The 27,354-nt window shown below is 52.4% G+C and overlaps 1 protein-coding gene across 2 annotated transcripts in view; it reads right to left on the bottom strand.

Annotated features, from left to right (window-relative positions):
- BCOR (BCL6 corepressor) overlaps positions 1-10,321 on the bottom strand; it is a 119,589-nt gene extending 109,268 nt beyond the window's left edge. The window contains exon 1 of one of the 2 annotated variants that reach the window (XM_058291782.2): positions 10,240-10,321. The gene's annotated coding sequence lies outside the window, so the exon portion shown is untranslated. The remainder of the gene's footprint in view (positions 1-10,239) is intronic. The other variant, XM_058291781.2, reaches the window with a different exon arrangement.
- Between the last annotated feature and the right edge of the window lie 17,033 nt (positions 10,322-27,354).

Genomic DNA, 27,354 nt, shown 5'->3' on the forward strand with positions numbered 1-27,354 from the left:
TGGCAGGGATCCTGGGACTCCAACTTGTCTGGCCAGGCTGCCTGAGTTGGGTAGACTTCCTTGGCCTCTGGGGCCCCAGGGAGGAAGGCACTAGACCCCGACGGCAGCCCCAGGCTTCCTCAGCTGGGAAATGGGCACAGGGGCCCCATCACGAAGCGGGCTGGTAGGCCCTGGCAAGGCTTTTATGGAAGCCTGTTAAAGGGCTTTGGGCTTCCTCTGATGAAAGGCGCTTAAGTGCATCTGGTTATGATTATAGGGGAGGAGAAAGCCAGGAGGTCTCTCGGGAGTTGGACCAGTCATCTGGCTCTGCCTTCCTCCAGGCAAAGCTGGCTGCTGGTGAGGCCAGGAGGCCAGGAGGCCAGGAGGCCAGGAGGCCAGGTGGGGGTGGGGGTGGGCAGGCAGGAAGCAAAGAAGGGAGAAAAACTGCCAACTCTCTGGAGCTGCAGACCCCAGCTCCTGGCTCTGTCAGGCTCACACTCCCAGAAACACACTGGGGCTCAGAGATGCCAGACCCTTCTAGAAAGTCAGGTTCTCTGTGCTGTTGCTGCCCACTTCTGACCAGCAGCTCCTCACTGATCTTCATCCCACTCCATCTTCCAGACACACTCCCGAGAACCCCTGACCTCCCCAAAACCTTCTCAACTGCTCTTCTCCCTCTGACGAAGTTGAAAAGAGGCTTTGGCCACAAGGGTTTCTGAAACTAAGGAAATGCAGACTTTTAGAAGTTAAAAAAAAAAAACCTCAACATTTTCTTTTTCCTTTTCAACTAACAGGGCATCCAAAAAAAAAAAAAAAACCCAAACAAAACACCAAACCAGACATCCTTAAGGACATTCCACGTGACCCTGACAACCGTGCTGAATGAAGGGAAGAGAATAACATTAAAATTACGCGGCTGTCTCGCAACATCATATCGCAGACCCTCAGAGCCTCTCACCTCCACACGGGCACGAAAAGCTCTTGGGGGGATCAGATGGGTTAAACAGTCCGTGGCTTTAAAAAGAAAACGCATTTTCCTATTCCCGCCCCGATTTAATCCTGCTGCGTGTTATTATTGTCAAGTCTCTTCGCACCACCGTTTCTAAAATGAAAAACCGTGGGTCTGCGCTGCCCTCCGCCGCCTGCTCGGCTTTTATTGTGCACGCAGCCGGGTCTGCGTGGATCCAGCACGTCGTGATCGTCTCGCGGGCGCGCACAGACACCCTCGGATTGGCATTTCGAGAAGAGCTGGGCGCATTGTCTCCGCGGAGACAAACATACACATACAGAATAAAAGGCTGCAGACCTGGTCAACCCTCCTTGCAACCCATAATTAGAGATGACTTTTGCGAAAGGCAATTAAAATATGGAAATGATCGATGCTCTCGCCCGTTTCCAAAAGGGAAAAGACACAGGTGTTGGCTTCAGGAGGTTTCACCTGGCCGGGCCGGGAAGACCCCTCCGGCTCACAGATGAACTCTTTCTCCCGGAGCTTCGATTCTCCGCTACCTACGCGAGCGCCGGCTCCCCTCCTCCCACCAGTGCTCTGGCAAGCCAGGCGCACACTGGCGGCGGCGGGGCTTTGTCATCAGAACGCACATACAGAGACACGCACACGCGCGCACCCAGCCACCACGGGACCGCGGCGGTCGCTGCGCCGTGTCCTTCCTCTCCGCGTCCCCCTCCCCGCCCCCCCTTTTTAAGAGCTGCTCCCAGCCCTTTCTTCCGTCCTTTTTGTGTTGCAGTTCTTCGCACGGAGGAGCTCGGGAAGCCTTTGGGGCGGGGGGTGGGGTGGGGGTGGGGTAGTCCCGCCGGGCGCGGGACGGCGGCGGGGAGGGAGGACTCAAGACCAGACCCGAGCGGAGAGGATGCGTGGGCAGCGAGTCTTTGTTCTGCACGGTGCCTCTGCCCGGCGGGGCGTGGGGGGGGGGGGGGGCGGGACGACAACGACGACGGAAAAGCCTCCGCCAAGCTGGGACCCACAGACGAAAGCCAGCATCCTCTCCACCCCCACCCCCGACACCCAAACCGGAACGTGAAAGCGCCTCCGGAGTTCGCTCTGGGCTCGGTCCGGGGGAGCGGGGGCGCGTTGCCGCGGGGAGGGTCTCCCCGTGCACAAGTGGCTCTACCCACACAGACAAATGTGCAATGTCATTATGGTGGCTCCTGTTGCTCGAGGCCTCGGGGGGGCGGGGTGCGCTGGCAGCGCGCGAGGGCGAGAGTTAGGGCCGGGGGGTCTGCCTGGAGGAGACACCGCGTCGGGCCCTCCGGGGCACCTCCCCGCTGCCTTCCGAGACCGCGAGTGCCGAGCCAGGGCGGCCTCTCGCCTTTCATTACGGGGCCTACGAAAGCAGCAGCCCAGGCAAATATGTAGCTATTAAAATTAATCGCCCTGCGTTGTCAGCTGAACATAATGCAAATTATTTATGGGCTGTCTGCGCAATATTTATCATCGTGCAGGCTCCAGGCGTTTCGTGCCTCCCGGCCTCCCCCGCCTGCCCCGGCCCGCACCGGGCGAAGCTGTGCGCAGGCTGCGGTGGGCCGGGGGGCTCGGAGCGCCGCGGTGGGGTTCCGAGGGTGAGGCCGCGCACCCGGCTGCCCTCCGGGCCAAGAAGCCCACTTGAGTTTCTGTCATTCATTCCACATTTAGTGGAGACCTACTACGTGCGAAGTTAAGAGGTTCTCGAAACCAGGGAGTGAAAACCTACTTGGAGAAATCTGAACTTAAGAGACAAGCTCGGGCCGGAGGGGCGATGCGGACAGAGGCTCCTGGGCTGCCCCACGAATTTTCTGTGGTTTACGTCTTCCGTCCAAGCCGGGAAACCCAGGTTTGCGGGCGCTGGAGATTCGCACGTGGGAGAAACGGAGGCCATCGGATGTGCCTAGCAGATCGGAGTACAACGCTGTCGACTGGAACTGGAATTCGGTGTCCTTCGAGCCTCAAAACTTGTTTGCAGATCGTAGATAACAGATTAACTGCTAATTGTCGCATTCGGCCGACCATTTAGTTTATCACTGCTGGGGGCCCCTTGGTATTCGCTGCACTTTTTATATGTAAAAACAGCCTTGGTGCCTCCTAAATGGCTTTTGTGTGGCTTTTGTTTCTCTTTCAAATACGGTGTTTTAAAAAACAGCAGCAACACGCCACCCCACCCCCTCTCCAACCAAGCTTTCTCATTAAAAAAAAAAAAAAAGCACCAGGAGGAGAAATAATCTACAGGCCAATCCCCCCCCTACTGGTCGGCGCTGGCGTTGGGGCTTTTTTCGCAGATCGAGTCGCCCTGGATGCCGAGGTAAACAGGCTTTCTGCACCGCTGCTAAATGAATCACAAGGGGGAAGGAACCGCGACCGCGGGGCGGGGGAAGGCCTCGGGACCCCGGCGGGGTGTCGGGGCTGGGAGGGCGCCGCCCGAGGGGCAGTGGGTGGAGGCGGGAAGACCCTGCTCGGCGCCCCGAGAAGGGGAAAGCGTGGCGGGTGGGCGGTCCCGCCGGAGGCCCTGGCTCGTAATCTGCGCGGCGGGGTGAATGCGCAGCCTGGGCCTCCGTCCCTAGCGTGCCTGGGCGCCACCTGGGGCCGGTCACGCTGCGTGAGCCCATCTGCGGGGAAGGAGGGCACGGGAGGCCCCCTCCCACACACAGTTTTAGCTGCGCTGTGCCTTCAGCAAGCAGTGACAGGCCTAGGTCTTTCCTCTGATGTTCATTTTAGGCAAAATGATTGCCCTTCTTCAACTATCCCCACCCCGCACCCTAACGTCACCTCGAATTTAGCTGACCAAGCCTGAGTCCGGGCCTACTTCCGGGGTCCTGAGGGGCAGGGCTATCTATGGGCATCTGCCTTACAGACTAATAAAGGAGTACACAGCCAGGAAGCAATTTTGAATTTTTATGCTGTCATCCCGTTTTCTTCTCCTAAACCCAATGGGTAGACCCTTTCTTTGTCTTTACTTTTAACCCCCAATTCTTGACAAGGACTTTTCCTTAGAATATGTGAAAGATTCCCCTGTTATTTCAGAGGCTTAATTGGAAGTGAAAAGAGGTTCAAAATATGAGGGTGCTCTTGGATGCCCCTTACCTCTTCCATTCCTGCATGGATTTGAGAAAGGATTGGCGTTGACTTTTCTTTTAAATCAGCAAATCACTGGGGTTTCTTCACTGACCACAGTGAAGTGGGGGAGGTTCAGGCCATGTTTAACAAGTGCTTTAACATGTTCTCTCTTTTGGGACCTAAGGAACCCAGGTGAGGTGGGCAGAGCGGGTGTCACTGTTCCCATTTTACTTACGAGGAAACTGAGCCCCCCCCCCCCCCCCCCAACACGCACACACCAGGCAACTTTCATGGTGCTAGTACTCCTCACTGAACTGGCGCGGGAAGCCTAGTGAAAGCCACCTCCTTTCCTCCAGGTGACTGTCATTCACTCAGTGTTTCATCCTTTTCTGGGGTCCACCCTCCCCTCTCCCCAAGCAGCCCCAGCAGCTCACATTTTAGGCCGCTCCTTCCACAGCCTGCAAACCGCAGGGATAGGCTCTTAACAACCGTCTGTTTACTCACTTCCCCCCCCCAACCCGGGCAATTCCGACTCCAGGCCCGGGAGGACAGTTTTAAAGTGTTTCTGCAGACCCTCTGGCCGTGCCGGAAGTGTTTTATGGACCTGTGAGCCGAGTTAATCCCAGGAGGGGCGGCAGGATTAGTGCCGGGTGTGGGTGGGGGATTCTTATATTTAGCTTTAGTCCCCATAGGGGTTGAGGAGCTGGGGGTCGGGTGGCCTCTGGCCATGTGTGCCTCCCCCCTTTCCCATTTGGGCGGTGGGTGATTCGGTGGATTTGGGCCAAGGTGGATGGAAACCGAGGCACGTAGCCCGGGACTCCCTCCTCCCCACCCCCGCCCAGCCCTCGATCCTCGGCGAGGCGTGGTGTAGGGGGGCAGAGGGTGCCCGCGTCGGCTCTCCTGGGGAGACCAGAACGGACCTGGAGAGCGCAGTTGTGGGTGGTTTTTTTCCACGTTTGATTCTTCCAGCCCTGTGGAAAGGAGGAGAAGCCGCAACCCGGGGAGGGAGCCGGAAAGAAACACTTAATCACCGGCGTCTCGCTGCTCGTCACGCGAAGATGGCAGCGGCTCCCCTGGGTTTCAAGGTTCCGGGAAAGGCGTGTGTTCTGCCTTGAGGCGCGCGGGCTGCGGCGCTCCCTCCCTCGGCTCGGCGGCCCGCCCGGGCTCCGGGAGCCTCTCTCTCCAAGCCGGCAAGTGCGGCTGGGCCGGCCGGCCGCCAGCTCCCACGTCCGCCTTCCCCTTGACCGGCCCGAGAGTACGCCCTGCCCAGCCCAGCTCAGCTCAGCCGCGCGAGTGAGCGCGCCTTCGCGAGTTCAAAGTGAAGGTCCAGGGCGGGGAGTGCAGGGGGGGTTGGGGGTGGGGTGCTGAATGTCCGGCGCTGCCTCCGATCACGAACTCCCACCTCCACCCCCATTCCCGCCCAAGGCACGGAGGGACGTCCCGCTGTGGCCAATACAAGACGTGAAGGGCAGACTCCTACTAGCGATGGCCCGAGGCCGAGGCTGCCTTCGCGGGAGAAGGGATTTACCGCCCCCCCCACCTCCATCCAGTCACAGCAGCCCCCCCCCCCCCCGCCCACGGACCATGGCCAAACACTCAGCACACAAGTCCCTGCCAAGCCGCCGCCACTTCCGGGTACCCCAGGAGTCCGCACAGCAGCTGGGGAGGCGGGCAGCGCGGCCCCTCCACTTCGGATCTGCCCCTGCGCGGCACGCCACCGCCACGGGCTTCCGAAGCCGGAGCGGGAGGAGGAAGGGAAGGCGGAGGCCCGGGAGGCTGGAGTCTGTGCGTGTGTGTGCGCGTGCGTGCGCGTGCCTGGGCAGGGGGCGGGCGGGTTATTTCGGTGAGGCCAAGGTGAGTGTGAGCAACCCGGAACCAGGGGCCCAGCCGGGCTTGGCGAGCTGAGCTCTCCAACCCCCTGGCCCCTGGGACTCCGCGGCAATGCCCGCCGGCTTCAGCCGAGGGGACCCCGAACTTGCGGGAGGCGCCGCCGGGCGTCTGGCCAGCTTCAAGGGAGGGGCCACGGGGCGAGCCCAGGGACTGGCATGACCCAGTCACCCCCGCGAGCGGCCGTTTAGCTCTGCCGCCCGGGCCCACTGACACTCGGCGATAAGGAGTTAGTTCCTCGGCAATCGGCTGTCCCCAGCCCCCAGTCACCTCCGGCGGACGTGACCGCCGGATGCTCTGCGGCGAGGCGGAGCGAGGGGGGCTTTGCACAGCCTCCATTTGAATTGTTCGCCACCGCGGAGCCACAGTAACGTGCTTCTGTGCGACGCCCTGGAACTTTCCTTTGCAAAATAAGGGTCAAATAGTGGGCTCTCTGGTCTCTTGCACTGTCCCGGATCTTTTTTTCTTTGTTAGGTCGGGCTGGAAACACCCGCCAAACAGCTCACCTTCACACCGCAGCACTGGAGAGGCAGCACAGCCTCCCGCCCTCGGCGCCATCCCGGCCCTTTCGCTAGCTGTGCGCCTTTGGGCAAGCCGCTCAATCATTCCCGGCCTCAGTTTCCTCATCCGCAAAACCAGACCAATGACAGCATCCACCTCAAAGGGTTGTTTTGGGGATAAAATGTGATTTAATTTACATAAAGTGCTTAGAATTCTGCCTGGGATTTAATGCATGATTTTGCGACTCCCTGGCCTTGGAGGGGAATCGGGTAAGAAAACGGTCCAAGTTCAAGTTCCCTAGGCCTTTATGAAGCCACAGTTTCGGTAGGGTGGAAAAGGTACTATGGCCCACAGAAAAGTGAAGAAGGCAAGATGGGTTCAAACTGTCTGGACTGGACTTGCCCTTAAAGGCCAGGGTGGGGGTGGGGGAAAGGATCCTTCATCTCATATTTGAACTGGAATAATGGGAGTTCAAGGGCAGCTCCCACCAAGGCTGGGGCACCATCGCCTCTTCTCTCCCTGCAGCCTTGGTCAGACAGCACTGGTTTCAAGGACACACTCTTCCAGGCCACCTCCCAGTTCCCTGAGGATCTGGGCAAAAGCCTGTCCCCTGGGGGTGGGTGGGAGGAGTGTACTTGAGTCCAAGTTTATCTCTGACCCAGTGCTGTTGTGTGACAACTGTTGGTGGGCCACATTTGACTGACACAGATGCACAGACTATTCGTGTAAATGATCGGTCAGATTTCTCATTTCAAAAGGCTTCCCGTTTCCTTTGAAATGGGGGTCCCCAGCGCGATGGGAAGGAGTCAGGGCAAAGAAGGGCCTGAGGAGGCCTCGGGGGCCACTCACTCCCCGCCTGGCTTCTCTCAGGTCACTCAAGATTTATTAAGTGGGCCTGAGTTTCCCTTTTCAAAAAGACACGCAAATGGCCTTTCCCTTGTGTGGCTGCCAGCGCTGGCCTAATCACTGAAATGTGCTGGAGGTCCGCTCTCCGTAGATCCTTATCCCAACTGTGAGTGCCAAGCTGTCAGCCCCCAGCCACAGGGTCACCCCCAGGGCTGTCCCTGCACACACGGTCGTCGTCCTCCCCCCACCACCCCCGACGGCTTCCAAGCCACTGCCGGCCAGGATCCCGAACAAACCCGCGGCCCTAAGTCAGAATTCCAGTTCTCCAGCGGCCACCCGGAGAGTTCACATTTCCCCCTCCTCCGAGGCCGCGTAGTGCGCCAGCGAGAACCCGAGCGCGGCGGCAGCACGGCGTCTCGGCCGCCCCCTCCCCTTACCCAGCCAGCACATAGGCAGGAAAAGAAATATCTAAGAGCAAACCGTGGGCTATAAAAGCCCAAACCAGGCCGTGGATTGCTACGTGCAAACAACCCCAGGCAGGAGTTGGTAGGGAGGATGCAAACCTCCAGATAGACACTACAGCACAAGTAAATATTCTTTTCGAGTCCTATCCATTAAGGGCTCTCGAAGGTGGAGCGCAAAGGGGACCACGCCTTCTCAAGACACACCTGGGCCATGCCAAGATACGTCGTGCCCAGCCTGACCTCTCCTGTACACACGTTTAATAGTAGGCAGAGGGCGAGGTTCGCATTTACCGATTACGCGGTTCTCACAGTATTTATAACTGACTCAACGAGTACTTGGTTGGGGGAGAGAGAGAGAGGGGGAAAAAAAAATGACGAATCTTCCTCGAAATATACATGGTCAACCTGTTTTTAGATGGGGTAAGTTCCAGCGGCTGTATGGCCATATTTGTCTGGTACCTCTGAGAATCCACGTTTTCTAGCCCGAGAAGGGACAGGCGGCCCTCGTGGCTCCTCCTTCGGCGGTTTCCTGGCGAGGTGCCCTTTCTTCCCAAGCACCGGGAATGGAGGCGGCCGCATTAATACTCGCGGGCAGCCTGTTCTGACCTACACTGTCATTTTTTCCATCGGTCAGGATGCGGGGGGCGGGGGGGTCTCCTCCGAGCGCTCGGCACGGATGGTTGGGTTTTCCCCGGCGAACTTAACACGGAGGCAAAAGGGGGCAGATGGAAACCGGGCCTCGGCTGGCCGGGCGCGCGTAAGCGCCGCACACGGCAGCTCGCCGCAAAGCCAGGGCTGGATTTTCGCGGCCCGGGCCCGGTGGCCTCCCAGCGCCAGCGCGATCCTTTCTCCCTCGGGCTGAGGGAACGTGCTCGCCTAATTCCGCCCTGGGGACAGCAGCTGTGCGGCGAGGGGGGAGGCGGTGGAAACCCTCAACTTTTCCAACAGAAACACTGTGCGCACAGGAGAGGTGGAGGCCCACCCCGATTCTGTGCAAGTACCGACACAGTACCTAATCAGTGTCACTGCCAGGAATACGCTTCCGCGGCGGGCGACACCCTCGCCCCCGCCAACCTGCAGGGGAGGGGGGGATGCAAATGGCGTCTCGAGTTGTCCCAGACTCCGCGCCGCAACTGCCGCCGCGACTCAGAGCAGACCTGCGGTCGCGACCGGCCGAGAGCTGCTGCTCTGGGGACAGGAACACCCTGGTGGCCCGGGCCCCTTACAGCGCCCGGTAGCAGAAAAGGGAACTAGCACCGCTCCCGCACCGAGGCCATCCCCCCCTCCCATTTCCGGAAGAGCCGACCGGAGTAGGGTGATGGGGGGTGGTGGTGTCAGCCTTACGAGCCGACTGCTCCGAGCCTTCCCCGCCTGGCGCTGGAGAGGAGGGTGTTTCCCCGCCCAAGGCCTGACCACCCTACCCCACTCTTCCAGGTCTCGGACGTGAACCTTGCGGACTCCGGGGGGAAAGCATTTCGGTCCACTCTGGAGGAGTCACGAAAGTTGGGCGTCCTCAAGGGCTCTGGCGGATGGCCAAGTTTGCGTCCTTTTCTTTCCACGCCTGAGTGTCGCGCGCCACTTTGGGGAAGCGTGAGCCCTCCTCCACCCCCAGCCCCGGCCACGAGGCCACTCCTGTTTCCGAGGTGGGGGCCGATGGTTTCTCTACAGGATCCCCCTCCCTCTCCGAGGCCCCTGCCCGGCTCTCACTGCCGCGGGGAGCCCCCAGGGATGGCTCGCGTGTTCCTTTGCCCTCTCTTCCGGGGGAGGGGGGCGTGTATGTGTTGTGTGCACCACTGCTCCCGCCCGCTCCGCCACACCGGCTGCCCTCCCGGGCCCAGCAGCTCGGCCTCCTCTCCATCCCCCCGCCCCCCACGGCCGCGGCCGATCCCCGCCTGAAGTCGCCCTGCGGGACGCACCCTCCCCCATGCGTAATGGGGCACCCCTGGGACGCAGACAGGGATGGAGGTTCCGGTCGTTCCGGGATTTGCAGCAAAGAAAACAAGGCCGGCGATTACGAGAGCGGAGTCTCCGTTCTCGGGGTTCAGACTCCCGCACCATCTTCGCGTCGGTCTGCCATCGCCACTCTTGCATGGGGGGCCCGCCCCTTCGTCCTCTATCCCCCTCTCCCCGCAATTCCTCGTCCCGCTGGTGCCGCAGCACGCGGAGCTCCGAGCGTCCTAGCCCCCACCCCAGCCCCTCCTGAACTCGCGCGCCTCCCTCGCGCCAGGCGCTGGGCGCCGGTCGCTCCCAGCGCCCGGAGTTCGCAGGTTCCACCCTCGGCCGCGAAAGCCGCCACCCCGCGCACCCCCGCCCGGACCTGGCCCCAGCCAGGCTCCCCAGCCAGCTGCGCCGCCACCGCCGCACGTGACCCGCCCCCGTCGCGGCTTCCGCTGAGCTGCCTGTTCCGGAGCACAAACAATTTCTGCACTGACGCGGGGTCTCTCGGGCCCTGGCGTCCTCTCCTCCCTGCACTCCCCACCCCCTTCCGGGTACGAGAACTCAAAACAACTCGCTGACCTTCGGGCGGACCAGCTCCGGCTTCCACCGACTCCGGCATTCCGTTCAGACCTAGCAGCGGCGGCTTCTTAGATTTCACTCCGAGCTGGGCTGGGGGGAGGGGGTGATTTCTCCGGGAGGGGGTGTCTCAGATCGAAAGAGCCTCTTCACGCTCCTTCCCCTCCTCCAAAGTGAGTTCTTAGGACTATCCCGAGGCCCTGGGGGAGACGCAGGCAGCCGCACGCCAAGAAAGCCCACCAGCACATGCTGCCTGCCTTGTCTGTCGTCTGACCCGATTTCCAGGGTCAGCCTGCCGTGGACTGGCCGCCGGCAGAGATGCGGGTGAGGGCTACTGCGCTAAATAATAATTAGTAGCTCCTACTTCCAGACTCTGTACTAAGCAGCAAGGCCTCCAACAGTACGAGAAATTGAGGCATGGACGAAGGTCAGTTCGGGAGCTCGCTCAAGGTCACCAAGCTAATTAAATGACTTCGGGAATTTGAACCCAGCGCTCTCCGAATCCAGGGTGGTTAAACCTTAAGTTGCAGTGCTCAGCTTGGAATCAAAAGTACCGACCAGCGCACCAAACCCAGTCCTGGCTTGGCCACTATATACTTTGCATGCAGCATTGCGATTGGCACATAGTAGGAGCTCGGTAAATATTTGGAATGAATGGCAGTCAGAATAAATGATTGACAGTCTTTGATGGTAAGTGGTTTTAGAGAAAACAGCCCTAACCCTTGTTCCTTGTAAGAGGATTTTCCTAGCTCAATAAAAACCTCTAGCTGTCTTTCCAGTATGTGCAAGTGTCAGGATACTCATTCGAAAATACATTAATCTCCCACCCTACCCCCCAGCCAATGGGCCTGGCAGCATTTGAACTTGCTAGGGGCACATACCCAAAAGGGTTTTTCTACTTGGTCTCAGTCACCCCCCCCCACCCAACCCCCCACACATCCTGTTCCTGCTTTAGAGCCTTCGGCTCCCAGGTCCGGCAGTCTGGAACTGCATTGGAAGTGATTCTGAACACACAGCACAAGGGGAGGAAAGTGCACCCACCAAACATGGCTTGTTGACTTCCCTGCAACAGGCTGGTGTGTGTGTGTGTGGAGGGGGGGACCGTGGCTTGTAGCTCTGTGATTATTTTCTAATTCACAGACCACATGAGGGACACCACCATCCGTGCAGCTGGATTCAGACTCCGCAGCCCTCACCAGCTGTGAGGTCACACCTTGTGTACAGTAGTTATCCACCTTAAGGACAACCCGGAGAAGCTGCAGGGATTTGGAGAGCTGCGGCTGGTGCTCCTTCCTTAGCCCAAGAGGGGATGCTATTTAAAACAAACATTCTCATATTTAGAGAGTCCGATAGAATATATTTTTATACCATATTGTTATTCTCCCCACCCCCCATTTTCTAAATGGAATCATTTATCACTTCTATTTCATTACTGAGGCAACCTGAAATGAGGACAGATTTCATTTCAGGCTATCTGAAAGTAAACTTTCTCTCTTCCAATTTGATTCATTAAATGTCTGCTGGAGTGGGAAAATGCCTATTCTTGGTTTCTGATTATTGGTAGTCCCTCCCTCCCTCCCTTCCTTCTTCCTCCTTCCCTGCTTTCTTTCCTTCCTGCCTTCCTGCTCTCCTCTCCCTCTCTTTCTTTCTGATAGTTGTCTCTTTTGGCACATGTTCCTACAAGTATGAACAGAGAAATGTAAACATTTCTTTTCCCTCTAGGTTACAACCCAGTCTGGATTATAAGGCAGGATTTTCGACCATCTCTTTTACAGTCTACACTGGAGTGCCCAGCTGGGGCCCTGGGACCTGAGGCTGTGGCCCAGCCCAGGCTGGCAGCATCAGCTGATTTCCAAGGAGGCCACAGACCTCCATCCCATGCTGCCCGATGGTAACTGAGCACAGCCTCGCTCAAACGCTCTTGCCCCTCATGTGCAGGGGACTGGTGACAAGTGATGCTGAGCCGGAGGTTCAGGATGCTAATTTGATTGATTATCTGTGTACAGCCTGGGGAGGAGAAAAGGCTCATAAAAGTGTTCTAGGCTGGTCATTCTGAATGTGAGCATTTATTTATCTGCAGAGCTGCCGAATGTCCCTGCAGGAAGTCGCAGGCGCAGCAACCCCTGACTGCACAGACAAAAGTCTCCCCTTTACACAGGGCTGCTTTTATTGTTTCCAACAGCTTTGTGCTTTCCCTGGGGAAGAAGAGCGTCACAGAGCCGGTTTTCTTCCTCTTTTCTCACGCTGCAGAGGAAGTGGTGTCGTGGAAACGGTGGCATTAACTTGGCCTGCACACCCTATTAGAACCAGTTTAAGAAGGCTCGGTGTACGGAGCCACTCCTCTGGCCCTCCACTCCTGGGCACCGAGAAACCCTAGAGAAGCCATACCTGGGAATCGTTCTCTGGGTCCATGGGGCCCCTGGTGTGTATGTGTATATGTATGTGTGTGTATGTGTTCTTTATCCCTTGGGACCTGTTTCCAATTAGGAAGAACCCCGAAGAGGACTCATTGAGCACCTTCTCCTCCGTCTTCATTCATTTCTTGAACAACATGTATTGACTGCCCCCTTTGAGCCAGGCACTGTGCTAGGCTCGGGTATGCAATGGTAAGCAGAAGAGACTTGGTCCCTGCCCTCATAGAACTTACCTTCTATTTTGTGTGGCACACAAGGGGTGCAGAATATGGTCTCCCCCAGAAATTCCTATAGGGTTCCACCTCCTCAACATCTAGCTTGTCCTCGTCCTCATCCAACTGCCTAAGCTCAGGACTCTTCCTTGAACAATTGAATCCACCCTCCCCAAACTCATCTCCATCTGATCGCGCTAATTCTTTTGCTTTAAATCCTTCGGCCATCAGGAAGGGGGAAGGAGGACAAGGGGCAAAAGGGGTAATCCAGTTGAGGCAGCCTCCTTCACAAGTTCTCAGCAGTCCTGCCCAATGATTTTTGCTTAGGATTCACTGGTCCCCTCTAGCTGCAAGGGAGGCTGGGAAACGTTGCTAGCTTGGGTATACTGCTGCCTTAATTAAATCACCCAGGACGAAGGCACATGGATATCGGGGCAGACAAGCAGCCGCCTGTGCTCACATACTCTGAGGTTGTGCATGACAGGCATGGGAAAACACGTCATATGCAGAAGACTTAGGAGAGAGCTTTTGGGTCTGTTCCTAGTTTGCATCCCCTGTTGTCTAGGAACTGCCCCTCACCTCCTCCCTGAGGTTGGGACGCCAGCAGCCTTTGTGCTGCCTTAACTGCAGGGGGAGCCTGCCCCCTCGCCAAGTTGGTTCAATTCTTTTTCCTGGGAAGTGGGGATTGGGAGGAAGAAATCGGGTCCTTCATAGCAGGGCCTGGCTCCATGGGCATGCAATAAATGAGGTTGCACAACTCCCCCCCACCCCTGGCTCAGAATCCTTGAGGTTTAACGTGCTCTGTTCACCCTCTTGAAAGGCTGCATAAACTTATCTTTGAATTTGTATTTTGTAAGTGAAGTCTGATGGGACAACGGAGCATGAGCTGGAAGCTTAGAGCCTTGTCCCACCTCCTGCCGCCTCCGGGCCTATCTCACCAGGATGGGTGCTCAGACACCTACTCCCAACCCCCTTCTACCCCTGTACCCCAAGTCCTCCCCAGCCTCCCCCGCACCACTCCTGCCCTGCCCCTGCTGTTGTCCCCTGCCCCTGGTGGAGGCCTTGGTGCTAGTGTGGGGGAACATCGGGGTCAGATCTGCCCCAAGGCATCTTGGGGCAGAGCAAGGTGGCAGCATTCCTCACCACAACTCATTTGGCTGGCGACTTGGCTGGGCCATCTCATCCACCTTAGATCCAGATACTGAGCCTATCCCACCGTTGAGGTTGCAATTCCTTGGAGGTAGCCTGTCTGTCACAAGTTGGGACAGTGGGCCTATGGGAAGGGGTCCTTGACTTCCCTGGCCCTGGCCAAGCTCTACATTTTTATTTTGCACCGGGTTCCACCAATAATGGAGTCAGCTCTACTGCAGGCCATGGCATTTGGGTCTGTGTTTGCCAGGCTGGGGAAAGCCCGTCTGCAGGATGGCAGGGAACAGGAAAGCAGAAGTGCAATAAATAACAGAGCTCTTCCAGAAACTTGTGGCCCCAGAGAGGGCAAAGATGGGGTTTCTGAAGAGGGCCCCAGGTCCTGCCCTGGGAAGGCCTGACTGCCCCTGTGCTCTTCCAATCAATTTCCTTCTTCTTTGTGCTACTAGTAGTGGGATTTCCTTATTGCCAATGAAAAGTTCCCTAACCAAGACCAAACAAACAAAGAGGAGCTTGATTTGCCGTTCATAGGATTGAGTTTCAGTTCCAACTTTGCCATTTCATTAGCTGGGTGATAGTGGGCAAGTTAGTTATTCTTTGTAAGTCTTTCTTCCCTCAATCTTAAAAAAAAAAGAGACGTAAGAGCACCGAGGTTGTAGGTTGCTATGAGGATTATCTGTTTGTCCCTTTTCTTGTTAGTAGAAGGATTTAAGGCACAAAAGTATACAGGCAAGTTAGAGTGAAATGATCTTCTCTCACTGTTTTCTCAATAGTTAAATACTGCTTATTTGAATCTGTTTAAGTCAAGTGGTTAAAATACATTCAAACAAGATGGATATTATAGCTTTGAGTGTCTGATGGGTTTGTTTGGAGCACTTCCATCACTGAAGACTAAACCCAAGAGGTGGGCATTCTGGATATTTCTTGCTGCTTAATGAACAACCCTGAAACCTAGTGGTTCAAAAGAACCATGTTAATTTATCTCATGATTTTGCAGGTCAGGTAATTGGGGCAGCTCCAGGGAGGGTAGGTCTTCTCCATGTGTTGTCAACTGGGGTCACTCACCAATCCATGGTCCTCAGGTGGCGGGCATGCCAGGCTGGCTTCATGCACATGTGTGGAGCTTTGTCGGATGGCTAGAAGTCTGGGTTCAGCTGAGCCTGGAGAATGGAGCTCTGACCAGTGGTGTCTCCAGCCTGGTGATCTTAGGGTAGTAGGACTTCCTACATGGCAGCTCAAGTCTTGCAGGGAGAATGTTCCAAAAGGCCATGATGGAAGCTATAAAATTCCTTGGGCCTTACCCTTGGAAGACATGTGGTCTCACTTTTTTCCATCCATTTAGTTATGAGAGTGCCATAAGCCCACTCTGTTTCAAAAGCAGGGCACCATGCAAGGGTGTGAAACCCAGGAGGCATGGTTGATGGGGCAGGGAGGGAGGAAGGTATCTTTGGAGAGTAGCTACCACAGGGACCAACCACTCAGACGATTGTGCCCTTAGTCCTGGGGAGCAAATTGTGACTCTGTGGATGGAGGAGCTCAGATTCACCCCCACTCTTCAGAAGGGTTGCAGGAAATCCTGAGTGAGATGTAGGAGATGGAATCGTTCTTGGGAACATCAGCTCCTGCAGAGTATTGTCTGAGAGTTAAGTCCCTCAGCCTTGGATGTTAAAACCCAGCCCTGGTTCAAAACCAGCTTCTTGGTCTCTTGAACTTATGAAAAGTCTCAGATTCCTCTAAAGGAAATACTGCGATTATCTCCATTTTGTACATGAGGAAACTGATTTACATTGCCCAGAGTCACAGCTGGAAAAAGGTACAGCTAAAATTTGAACCCAGATCTATCTAATTTCAAAGCAGTAGGGCATTTTACAGTTGACAGTTTAAGTGATTTTCCCAAGTTCACACAGAGAAACCAGAAATAAATTTGTACCCATTTGTGGGACAGAGGCCTAGCAAACTTAGCAGAGACTGGAACATCCTTCATCTCATAAAGAGCATGACAAACACATAAACACACACACACACACAAATCAGAAAAACTTACAACAAACATTATTCTTAAGGGTAAAATATTGAAAGCTTTCCCCTTGAGACCAGGAACTACACAAGGATGCCTGCTGTCACTCCTTCTATTCAATATTATACTGGAGGTCACAGCCAGTGCAATAAAGCAAGAAAAAAAAAAAAAAAGGAATCCAGACTGGAAAGGAAAAAATGAAACTGTCATTTGCAGATGACATGGATATGCACATAGGAAATCCGAAAGAGCCTACAGTCCAACTATTAGAATTGATAAGTGGGTTCAGCAAGGTCATTGAATCTAATATAGGGCTGTTATGAGACTTTAATGAGAAGTTTGTATCTGATCCTAAACCTTTACCTATTTAATCTTCACAGACAGCTCTCTTTGGCCTATGAGAGTGGCCACACTTCCCACCACTCTCTTTCCCCCCTTTTCCTCTACGCTGCCCTTCTTTGTAGTTTTTCCTCCTCTTCTCCCTCTGGATTTCTCTCCCAGCCTCTTCCTACAGTGTTGACTGTGTTCCAGATTCTGCCCACAGCCAGTGCCATGGTGAGCACAACTCTGGCATGGATGGATGTGTTTGGTACCTCCCATGGTGGTCGGATGCCTTCTTCATTTCATCCCTGGGCCCTTTCACTGACCTACTCCTCAGGAGCCTCCAGTCTTGCTGTCCTTGGCATCCACTTGTCACACAGCCCCCAGAGCGACCTTCCTAAAATGAGAACTTGATCTTGCCCTCCTTTTCCTATTTAAATTCTTTCAAGCCCTTGGAACAACTTGATTAGCTTCAGCATCCTCTGAATGGTATAAGAGCCCTCCGTGTTCACCCCTCTGCTCAATCCCGTCACGCCATTCATGTCCTCTTGCCCTTCTCTGCCTGTCTTGATTTGGGAACCTCCAAAAGCAAACCCTGAGCCAAAGACTTTTGGGTGCAAATAATTGACCGGAGAAGTGGTCCCAGGAAGTACCCTGAGAGAGGGCGAGTCAAGACACAGACAGGAAGAAAGCCAATAAAATGTGCCTAAGCCCCAAGGTTATCTCTGTGGGCAACTGAGAGCCCGTGTCCCATAATCCTCAAAATTGTCCCAGCGAGGGGTTGGGTACACTGGGGTATTTATCTATCAACTCCCATCTATGATGTGCTGGTAAACCAGCTCTCCAGGAAATTAAAAAGCTCTAATTTGTAGCATTTGCCCATCTCCATGGCACACATAGACCCACCATGGCCGATTTCAAGCTACCTATGATTCAACACTGGCTTGAAACCTTTCTGGATATTTCACAATCAGCTCTCAGAAGTTAGATCCATGCTCCAGCGGACCACTGCTCCTATCTTCATTAGCTGAGGGTTATTCCTGGGGCATGAAGTCCTCAGGATCTGACCCCACCCATGGTAACCTGCTGAACAGGCTTTGGGAGGCAACACCTTCAGAGGGAGTTGCAGGCAGTCCTCACCATATTTGGGAAGTCTTTTCAGATGCCTTCTAGGGTAGGTGGAGGGAGGTGGGTGGGGCACCCACAGAACTCCCTACAAGGTCTTTGCACAGGCGCTCCCCTCTCCTTTGAGTGCCTGCTCCTTCTTAGTCCCCTGGCCAAGCTCCTGTTCAACTTAAAGTATTCAGTTATGATGACGGCGTCACCACCTCCATGAAGCCCTCCCTGAGTTCCTAGCAAGCTGTCCTCATTCTCACGGCAGCACAAAGCACACCCTCCGCGTGTTAAATGTTACCTGTCTTGCCCTACCCCCACTAGATTGCAAGGAGCAGAGGCCAGGGACATGGTTCTGTTATTTTCTGTACCCCTAGTGGTTAGCCCAGTGCCTGGCACAAGCTCACTGCTTAATTAGATAACTCTCCCCCACCCCATTTGGTCATATGGTAAGGGTTTAGACAAATTAGCACCCCCTCCACATATCCACTGCTCAAGCCATCCATTGGTCTCTCTCTGGCTTTATTGCTTATTCCCGTTCGCTTCCAAAAAGGACTTTTAGACAGCAAGCAGGTGCTTCCTTTCCCGTGAAGGTGCGAGCGACCATATTTTCTGAAGCAATGATCAGGACACGTGATCTGACACATGTTCCCACACATGGTCTGACAATGGGACAGAATATTTTAAATCCCCACCATCTCGGAAAAATCCAAGGCCGCACGGCTCTGTGTGGAAAAGAGCCAGGAGCCCCGGCCTGGTAACGCACACCCAGAGCAGGCAGGAGTTCTGTTTTAAAGACCGCTGTGATTTTAAGAGCGGCATGTGAAGAGAGAAGATGAAGAGAGAAGTTGATTTCTGTGATCCTAGGGAGTGGGGAAAAATTTGCAGCAGAAACCAGCTCTCATTAAGACCATATGCTGTGTTTCTTAACCGATGGCTCTTAGAAGCAATTCCCCGACATTTCATTCATTTTTACTGCCTCCCCTTTAGGAGCAGGAAGAACAGCGTTGTTAGCCTGTGTTTAGAGATGGGGGGGATTTAGGAACAGAGAAGTTAAAGGGCTTAGCCCCAGTCACAGAGTGAATCAGACGCCGCCAGCCTCGAATCCAGAATTCCTACTGGAGTTTCTGTGCCAAGATCCCTCGGGGCCCATTTCCTCTCTAATTTGCATAAATCATCAACATTTTTTTCCGAGCTTGTGCTGAGAAAGCCCCTTTTCAAGCAGCGGAAACTCCCTTTGCCTTCTGTCGCCTTAGTTTTATTTTATGAACCAAAGTCTTTTACTTCAACACGGAGACTTGCTATTTTCCCTCCAGTTAAGCCCTTCTCAAAAGAGGTCGTGACCTTGGCTTATAGATGCGATGGAAATGGGTGAGCCCCAATGACATAAAACAGATGATTTGGAGACCGTATAAAGTGTAATTTCAGCTAATGTTCAAAATATTGGGCCATTGATGATCAATCTTGGAGCCAGGCAGGTTACCTGAAAAATGAGAATGGATAAACGCACTTACCGAGTTTGAACCTGGTTGGGGTCTCACACAGGCCTCTAACTTTGTGAGCAGATTCAAAAGAAGAAACTGGAGATACCAAGGCCACAAATGTTTGGAGGTATTTCAGTTTGGTAGGATGTAGGGACTTGTACCTGAGAATGCTGTTATGTGACCTGGGACTTCTGATCACCAGCATCATTACATAATTACGCACAATCCTTTCACTTATCTAGAGAATTCTTAGCTCATGACTTCATCTGTCTGATGATCCTTAGGTGACTCTGGTATTGAGGTTTCTGGGCATGAACTGCACTTCCTGGAATCCCAGGTCAGCACTTACAGCATTGCTGATGCTCAAGAAATTGTAATAATCCTCTTGAAAGTAAAAACATATGCAATGTATTTGGGAACAACTTCCCCTTCTCTGTCAAGTACATTAGAGAATCAAAATAATGTATGGCTCTTCTGTTTAACCATTAGGAAAGAAAATAGTTACGTCATTTTGAAATCTTCCGTACCGTAAAACTCAGCAGCAAGAAAATGATTTTCGTCTGCATGGCCTAGTCATTTGCTTCATTACTTATCATGTTAGTCAGCTAGTGCTGCAGTACTGCTGTGTAACAAAAGTTTCACACACACCCAGGCTGGGTGACTTAAACATGGAGTTCTGTCTTATGGGTCAGTAGGTAGACTGAGCTTTGGACGATCTTAGCTGAGTTTGGCAGGACTCTGTGGGCTGGGTCCATATCTGCTCCACATGTTCCCGCATTCTGCTTGGACCAGTGGCCTCCTGTGCCTTCTCTTCTTAGGGTAGACCACCGAAGAGCACAAGGCAGGAGAGCACATTTAAAGCTTTTGCTGGCATCACATCTGCTCGTTGCATCAGCTAAAGCAAGTCACATGGCCAAGCCCAAAGTCAGTGGGGCAGGGCAGTATACCACCCATGAGAGGGGGAGGGAAGAGAGTATTTGCCAAACAAAACTCCAGTCTATCCCATTTATCATCCTTAATAGCCTGTAAACTCCTTGAGGGTTAGGGCCATGTCTTACTCGTTGTGCTGCCTCCCCACTGTACGGAGCACATTATCTCGTGTACACATTTGTGTGTATATTGGTTGAATAAATGAATGAGTGAAAGAGTCTCTCAGTTTCAAAATCAATATTTATCTTATCAGTCAGACTGTTGGTTGCAAGAGTTAAAAAACCCAATTAAACTTGTTAAAGCAAAAAGGCAATCTTTTGGGTCAGGTGGCTCGGAATTTTCTGGAGTAGCTTCCAACTTCAAAGAATGATTCCGGGAACCAGGGCCCCGGATAGGCTCAGGGGAACACCCCTGCCAGTCCTCTCTCCATATGCTCTCACCGAGGGAGTTGGCCTTGTTCTTGAAGAGAACACGGCTCCCAAGAGAATGGCACAGTATATTTTCAAAAGACGGTGACGCTTTTCTTAAAATGTGACTTTGACATGTCTCCTATGGAGAGGTGGGGTCCATGTTCTCTGCCCCTGCTTCTGGGCAGGCCTGTGGCTATGGTGAGAGTGATGTGACGTGACTTCTGAGACGAAGTCATAAAACACAACGCAGTTTCCACCTTGTTCGCTGGCACAGTGTCTTTGGAGCCCTGAGCTGCCATGTAAGAAGTCTGAGGCTGCCATGCTGGGAGGAAGCTCAGGCCACATGAAGAGGCCACATGCAAGTGTTCTGCCCAGTTCCCCCAGCTGAGGTCCCAGCCAACAACCAACATCAATACTAGGTGTGTGAGTAGAGATGCTTCCAGACGACTGCAGCTGCTGCTCATATTGAATCCCTCTCCTGGCCTTCAAGTCCCCCCTGCTGAGGCCCCAGATATTGGGGAGCAGAGACAAGTTATCCTTGCAGTGGGCTGTCAGCATACCTGCTTCACAGAGGCGGTGAGCATAATCAAATGGTTGTTTTATGCTGCAGCATTTTTTAAAAAATGAATTTTTTCTTTATTAGAGGAATTGTGGGTTTACAGAACAATCATGCATAAAATACAGGGTTCCACATACTACCCTACTTTTAACCCCTTGCATTGGTGTAGGATATTTCTTAAAATCAATGAAAGTTATGGGAGGGCCGCGGTTCAAGCCCCGGGCCTCCTTGACCCGTGTGGAGCTGGCCATGCGCAGCGATGATGCGCGCAAGGAGTGCCGTGCCACGCAAGGGTGTCCCCGCGTGGGGGAGCCCCACGCGCAAGGAGTGCGCCCGTGAGGAAAGCCGCCCAGCGTGAAAAGAAAGAGCAGCCTGCCCAGGAATGGCGCCACCCACACTTCCCGTGCCGCTGACGACAACAGAAGCGGACAAAGAAACAAGACGCAGCAAATAGACACCAAGAACAGACGACCAGGGGAGGGGGGGGAATTAAATAAAATAAATAAATCTTTAAAAAAAAAATCAATGAAAGCACCTTTTGTAACTGTACTATTAACTGTAAGTCTGTGGTTTAGCTTGGGGTTCACTGTGTAGTGCAGCTCAATGAACTCTTAAAATTTATTTTATTCTATTACCATATATACAATCTAGCCTTTTCCCTTTTAACCAGGTTCAGACACATATTTCAGTGCTTTTAGTTCACAGCATCGTGCTACCATCTATTACCAGACATTTCCATGGTTCCAAATAGGAACTCCACATTTTAAGCCTTAACTCCCTCTTCTCCATTCCTACCTCATCCCTTGGCAACCTATATATGCTGCTGTGTCTTGACCTAATTTGTTCTGTGGCATTAATAATTAGACAAAGGGTCCAGGATTGCATCCTCACAGCTGCCCTTCCACTTCCTCTTTAGAAAATTCTGGGCCAGCGTTCCTGTTGGCCAGGTATCCCATTTACTTGGGTGACCGGCCTACCCCTTGAGCCAACCGCTCTGTCTGGGAGAAAGCCGAGTGACTGTAGTCAAGGTTGTGTGTCCCTTTCTGAGGGGGTAGCTGAGGCTGTCACCACCAGTCACACTGAAGCCCCTCAACTGGAGTTATCTACCAAGGGCAGTGGGGGTGGCATCAGAAGAGGTATGGTAATATAATAGCTACATCCTCTCAGCTTTACTTTATTTGGTACCATTTTTTTCCCCAAGGTTGAGGATGGTTTCCTTGACAAAAAGACTGGAAACCAGGCTTTATTGCTTAAAAAAAAAGGTATTTTTTTTTAATACCTTTCAAAGGTATTAAAATACCTTTCAAAGGTATTTCACCACTCTGAGCCCCATAAGGATACTTAAAAAACAAAAACAAAAACCTCTCTGGCAAGTTGGTAAGAAGATAAGCTCATTAGAAACACTTTTCATTTTAGTCAAACGTGCACACTGGGTCAGTCAGGGCTCAGAAGCAGTTCGTTTGGAGCCCTGCTGAAGTGTTCACTTTACCATATGCCTTCACTTCAACATGATTTCCTTCCTCCCTTTTCCATCCCAAAATGCACACGTATACCCAGCAGTCACACACGATGTGTGTACACAAATACAAAATCTATTTTCATCCTTTCCCCAAATAACCAAACTCCTCTTCTTTTCTGAAAGCCAATAATAATTTTGCAGCCTGGAAATATTCCTAGGGCTGATGTTCTCTATCAGGGATTGGCAAATTTTTCCATAAAGGGCCGGATAGTAAAGAATTCAGGCTTTGAGTAACAGATGGTCTCTGTGACATGAAAGCAGCCACAGAAAATCTATAAGTGAATGGGCATGACTGGGTTCCAATAAAACTTTATTTACAAAAACAGGTGGCTAGCCAGGTTCGACCTAGAGGCTATAGTTTGGTATAGAATCTATAGCAGCCCCGTCCAATAGAAATATAATGTGAACCACATATGCAGCTACCTGGAGAGGGAGTGTCTCCCCAGAATCAATTCCCTATGTTCATTAAAGCCAGCTCTCCTGGTGCGGGAGAAAGCATTGGGGCAGAGCATCAGAGAGATGCAGGTGCTTGAGACAGGAAGTTGTTAGAGTGCAACTATCTGTCTACTGCAGCTACAGGTAGACTCCAGTAGGCCAAGGAGATAAAGAAAAGCTGGGGGGCGGGGAGGGGGTGGCAGCAACAACTTCTGCCTCAGGAGTAAATTTTAAATTTGAGGATGAAGCCTTTGCCTTGGTAGTAAAATGGCGGGGGGGGGGGGGGGGGGGCGGTACCAAGTCCTGTGTTGCTGGATCAAGGTTTGCCTGAAGCCTGCTCTGCCTCAGGACTTTTAGGTCATGTGAACCAATACCTCCCTGTCAGTATTTAAGCCAGTTTCTATGTCTTGTAACAGAAAGCATTTTTCACTGTTCCTGGGATTAAACAGGTTAAGTAGTCCAGCAATTCTCTGGGTGCTGAATATTTTTCCCAGGAGAATTCAGATTGGCAGAGTGGTGGAGATTCTCATTGAAAGGGTTTCTCAGCCCCTCCGTATTTTGATAAGAAGCGTCCCTTCTACCCCCTGCCCTCTTAAACGACAGAATTTAAAATTGAAAACAAAAACGTCCTATATAAAGTTGTAAAATGCTTGAGGAGTTTGGGGAGGACCCATTTCTGAAATGCCCATGGCCTGTCTGGTCACTGGAAGGCTCAGCACTTTGGCCAAACCAGGATGGACACGGAAGCCACCAAATCAGTACAAAGGAAACCAGGGCGGGCGTGGCAGGATGGCTCCCTTCACACCCATGTCAACTCCCCTCTCGCTGACAGTCCTCTGGAGTAAGGCCCTAGCATTAATAATCTGGGTTCCCAGACATCTGTGCAACAGAGGTGGCCTTTCTCTGGCTGGAGCGAGGGCATGGAGCAAGGGCATCTTTAGCAATGCTGCGGCCATTGCTAAAGATGGAGGAGGGGGAAGCCTGAAAGGCCCTGGCTCCTTCTTGGCCTGCTTGGGCCACCATTCCAGACCCAGACTCTATTACCCTGACTTTCTGACTGCCTGAGATAAGAAGTTCCTTTTCAGTTGAGCCACTACGGTGCCTGGGTTTCTATGATAGGCAGCTGAATGCCGTCCTGTGTCATACAGAATTATATGCCTTTTTGCTTTTACAGAGAGATTTTTTTCCACAGAGGACAAAATACCACCTCCCCAAGGAGCGTGGGCAGTTGACAGACTTCAGAAGACGTCAACTATGAGCTGGGCTACAGATTCAAATAAGGATAGTTGAAAGTGGTTTTAGGAGGGCAAAATGGCTGTGGGAGGACTGTGACAGTTTAAAGTTCTATTGTGAATCCCAGAAAAGATTAGGTTTTTGAACTAATCCATTCCTGTGGGTGCGGGAGTCCTTTGATTGCATTAACTTTAGTTAAAAGACCTTTGAATAGATCTCTTGATTAGATTGCTTTAGTGCTTTTGATTGGACTACTTCAGTGAGGTGTGACCCAGGTTGGGTCTCCACCTTCTTGCTGTGTCTTATTAAATTGAGAACACACAGAGAGGAGAGAGAACCACAGAGAAATGGAGCTCTGCCATTTTAAGGCTGCCATGTGGAAGAGAGGACTCCAGGTTTTCTTACAATTGCAGAAAGACAGAAGCCCCAAGAGGTTCAAGGAGCCGAGGCCCAGGAAGAGATGCCTAATCACCTATAACTGAACTTGAGGAGACAGTAGAGAGACCAGCAGACCCACCCTCTTGCCTCACCACATGCAGGACTCCAGAGGTGCTAGCAGCCGAACTTTGGTGAGAAAGCATCTCTGATGAGGCCTTGAGGTGGACATTTTCATAGCCTCAGAGCTATAGGCTTTTACCCCAAATAAGGCCCCTTTATAAAAAAACCAACCCATTTCGGGTATTTTTGTATTGGCAGTCTTTGGCCAATTAAGACAAAGATCTGTCAAAGCTTATCTTGTTTGTCTGTTTTTTTGTTTATTATTATTATTATTGAAGTAATGAAAATGCTCTGATAATAATTGAAGTGATGAATGCACAGCTACACAATTACACCAAATGCCATTGATTGTCTACTTTGGATGAACTGTATGCTTTATTAATATGTATCAAAAAAGTTGATTTGTGAGAAAAAGTAAAAACAGGGGGTGGAGGTGGTATCTAGAAATCATACAAGGTAGGCTGGTAAATCCTTAAGAAAAAAAGAGTCGAGTTCAGGAGTCAGATTCTTGCTGCCACGTCGATGGAGACTTTGTGAATTTCCCTTGTGTTCTAGAGGTGAGCGAGCCATCTGATGTTAAACCATGATACCATACATGCGCCTCATGAATCTCTTACCTTTTGGTAGGACTTTAGTGGCCACCAAGACCTGGCCCTCATGAAAAAGGCCTCTAATGTTCCCTTATTGTGCTTTCCAGAATCATGATGATGCTCTCCACTTCTCTTCTGTGGTAGTTTACGGCACTGAAAAAAAAAACAACCACCAAGAACCCAAAAAACAACCTTCTCAACAAATTTCTTTTTATTCCTGCCTTTCCAGAAAGAAACCTAAGTGCTAGCGTTATTTTCCACTTTTAATCACTGCTTGACAGAGATGGAAAGTTAAGTCATGTAATTGCTTTTGTGTTGTGTAGTTCTTTTCACTATTTTGGAAAAAAGAAACTGCTCAATGGACAAAATGTGGGTTTACACCAAACCCCAAACATCACAAACCTTAATGGCAACCATGTGTTCGTCCTGAGAATATGCACCTCATTTGTTTGAGAAAAAAAATGGAGCATGCTCAATGTGTCTGGAGTGAGCCAAAAAGTTCCAAAGACATGTTTGGGGACAGAGAGCCCTTTCAGGGATCTCCAAGTAAAAAAAAAAAAAAAAAAATTATATATATATATATTTTGTAAAAACTGAAGATGTAGATTACAATAGGAAAACTTAAAGCACGATTGCCTGTCTAAAATTCTTACGTCTTAAAACATCTGTCTCAGAATTGGAAGGCGGGGAAAGCCCTGAGGCCACATCTGGCCCGTCACACCACCTTCTGCCTGGGACGTCCACCTAGAGACTAGGCCAGCATGTGGCCCTTTGAGCAGAGGCCAAGGAGAGGGAATGGAAACAGGTGGGACCGCAGCTCAGCAGTGTGGCAGCTCTGGCCCAGCCCCTCTCTGGTCACAAACCAACCAGCCCTCCCATGGACCCTGCCCCAGGAGTGTCTGCTCCTGATGATGGAGTGGGGCTGGGGGCCCTCCCCAGGGACCAGGCCTCAGCCCAGCACTGGCCCTTCCCCTTCTGTCCTGCGGCCTGAAGCTTCCTGTGGCCTGGGCTTGCTAGAGAAATGGAATTAGAAATCCACTTGGTTCCAGGGTCCACGACTATAGGTTGCTAAATCAGTGCAGCCTCCACCCAGGTGCTTGTGACTTTCGGTGATTGCTCGGGGGCTGTAATCAGAGCTGTGTTTGGAAGCACCCCAATACCCAATGGGACAGCATGTCTCATTTTTGCCTGGTCACTAACTCTGGTGTGCAAAGACTAATGCTCTTTATTTTCCTGAAACTAAATTGACCGTGGCTCTCGGGTCCCTATTCCCACTGATGGTGGGAAACTTGAGCATGCCACTTCGAAGCGGCTCAGGTCCATACAGTTTATTATTTTATTATTATTATTATTTAAGGATTTATTTATCCCCCTACCCCTGTTGTTTGTGCTTGCTGTCTGCTCTCTGTGTCCATTCGCTGTGTGCTTTCTGTGTCTGCTCGTCTTCTCTTTAGGAGGCACCAGGAACTGAACCAGGGACCTCCCACATGGGAGAGAGGTGCTCAGTCACTTGAGCCACCTCAGCTCCCTGCTTTGTTGTCTTTCCTCTTTGTATCTCCCTGATATGTCATCTTGTTATGTCAGTTCACCATTCCTGCCCGTCGCACCAGCTTGCTGTGTTGCTCATCTTTTCCAGGAGGTACTGGAAACAGAACCCGGGGCCTCCCGTGTGGTAGGTGGGATCCCACTCACTTGAGTCACATCTGCTTCCCTCATACAGTTTAAAGGTAGTCCCTTTCAGTGAAAAGGTGCTTCTCTTCCCCCCTCTCCCACCTCCTCCTTCCCTTCTCCCTAAGGTGGACCTTAGCCCTGGCATGAGGAAGGGGTCACAGGCCATCACTGGTGTGCACTGACCCACCCATCTGGGTGTGTATTGCTGGATACCAAACCACTGCAAAAACTCAGTGGCTTAAAACAAACACAACAGTTGTTTTTTTCTTGTAAACCAGTGAGGTGAGCGGAGCTTGGCAGGGACAGCAATCTCTACTATACTTGGTGTTGACTGGTGGGGGGTGGGAGTGCTCCAAGGCTGGGGGCTGGAATCATCTGAGGACCCCCTCTGTCATCATCCAAGGATGCTCTCTGGCAGTTGATGCTGGCTGTTGTCTAGGACCTTGTGACAGTTGAATTTGGTGAATCCCCCAAAAAGAAAAATTGGACCATGTCAGTGAGGCATGGCTCAGATTGATTTCCCACCTTCTTGCTGGGTCTGATAAAAAGGGAGAGAGAGAGAGAGA

The sequence above is a fragment of the Dasypus novemcinctus genome, chromosome X (assembly GCF_030445035.2).
Source record: "Dasypus novemcinctus isolate mDasNov1 chromosome X, mDasNov1.1.hap2, whole genome shotgun sequence".
NCBI lineage: Eukaryota > Metazoa > Chordata > Mammalia > Cingulata > Dasypodidae > Dasypus > Dasypus novemcinctus.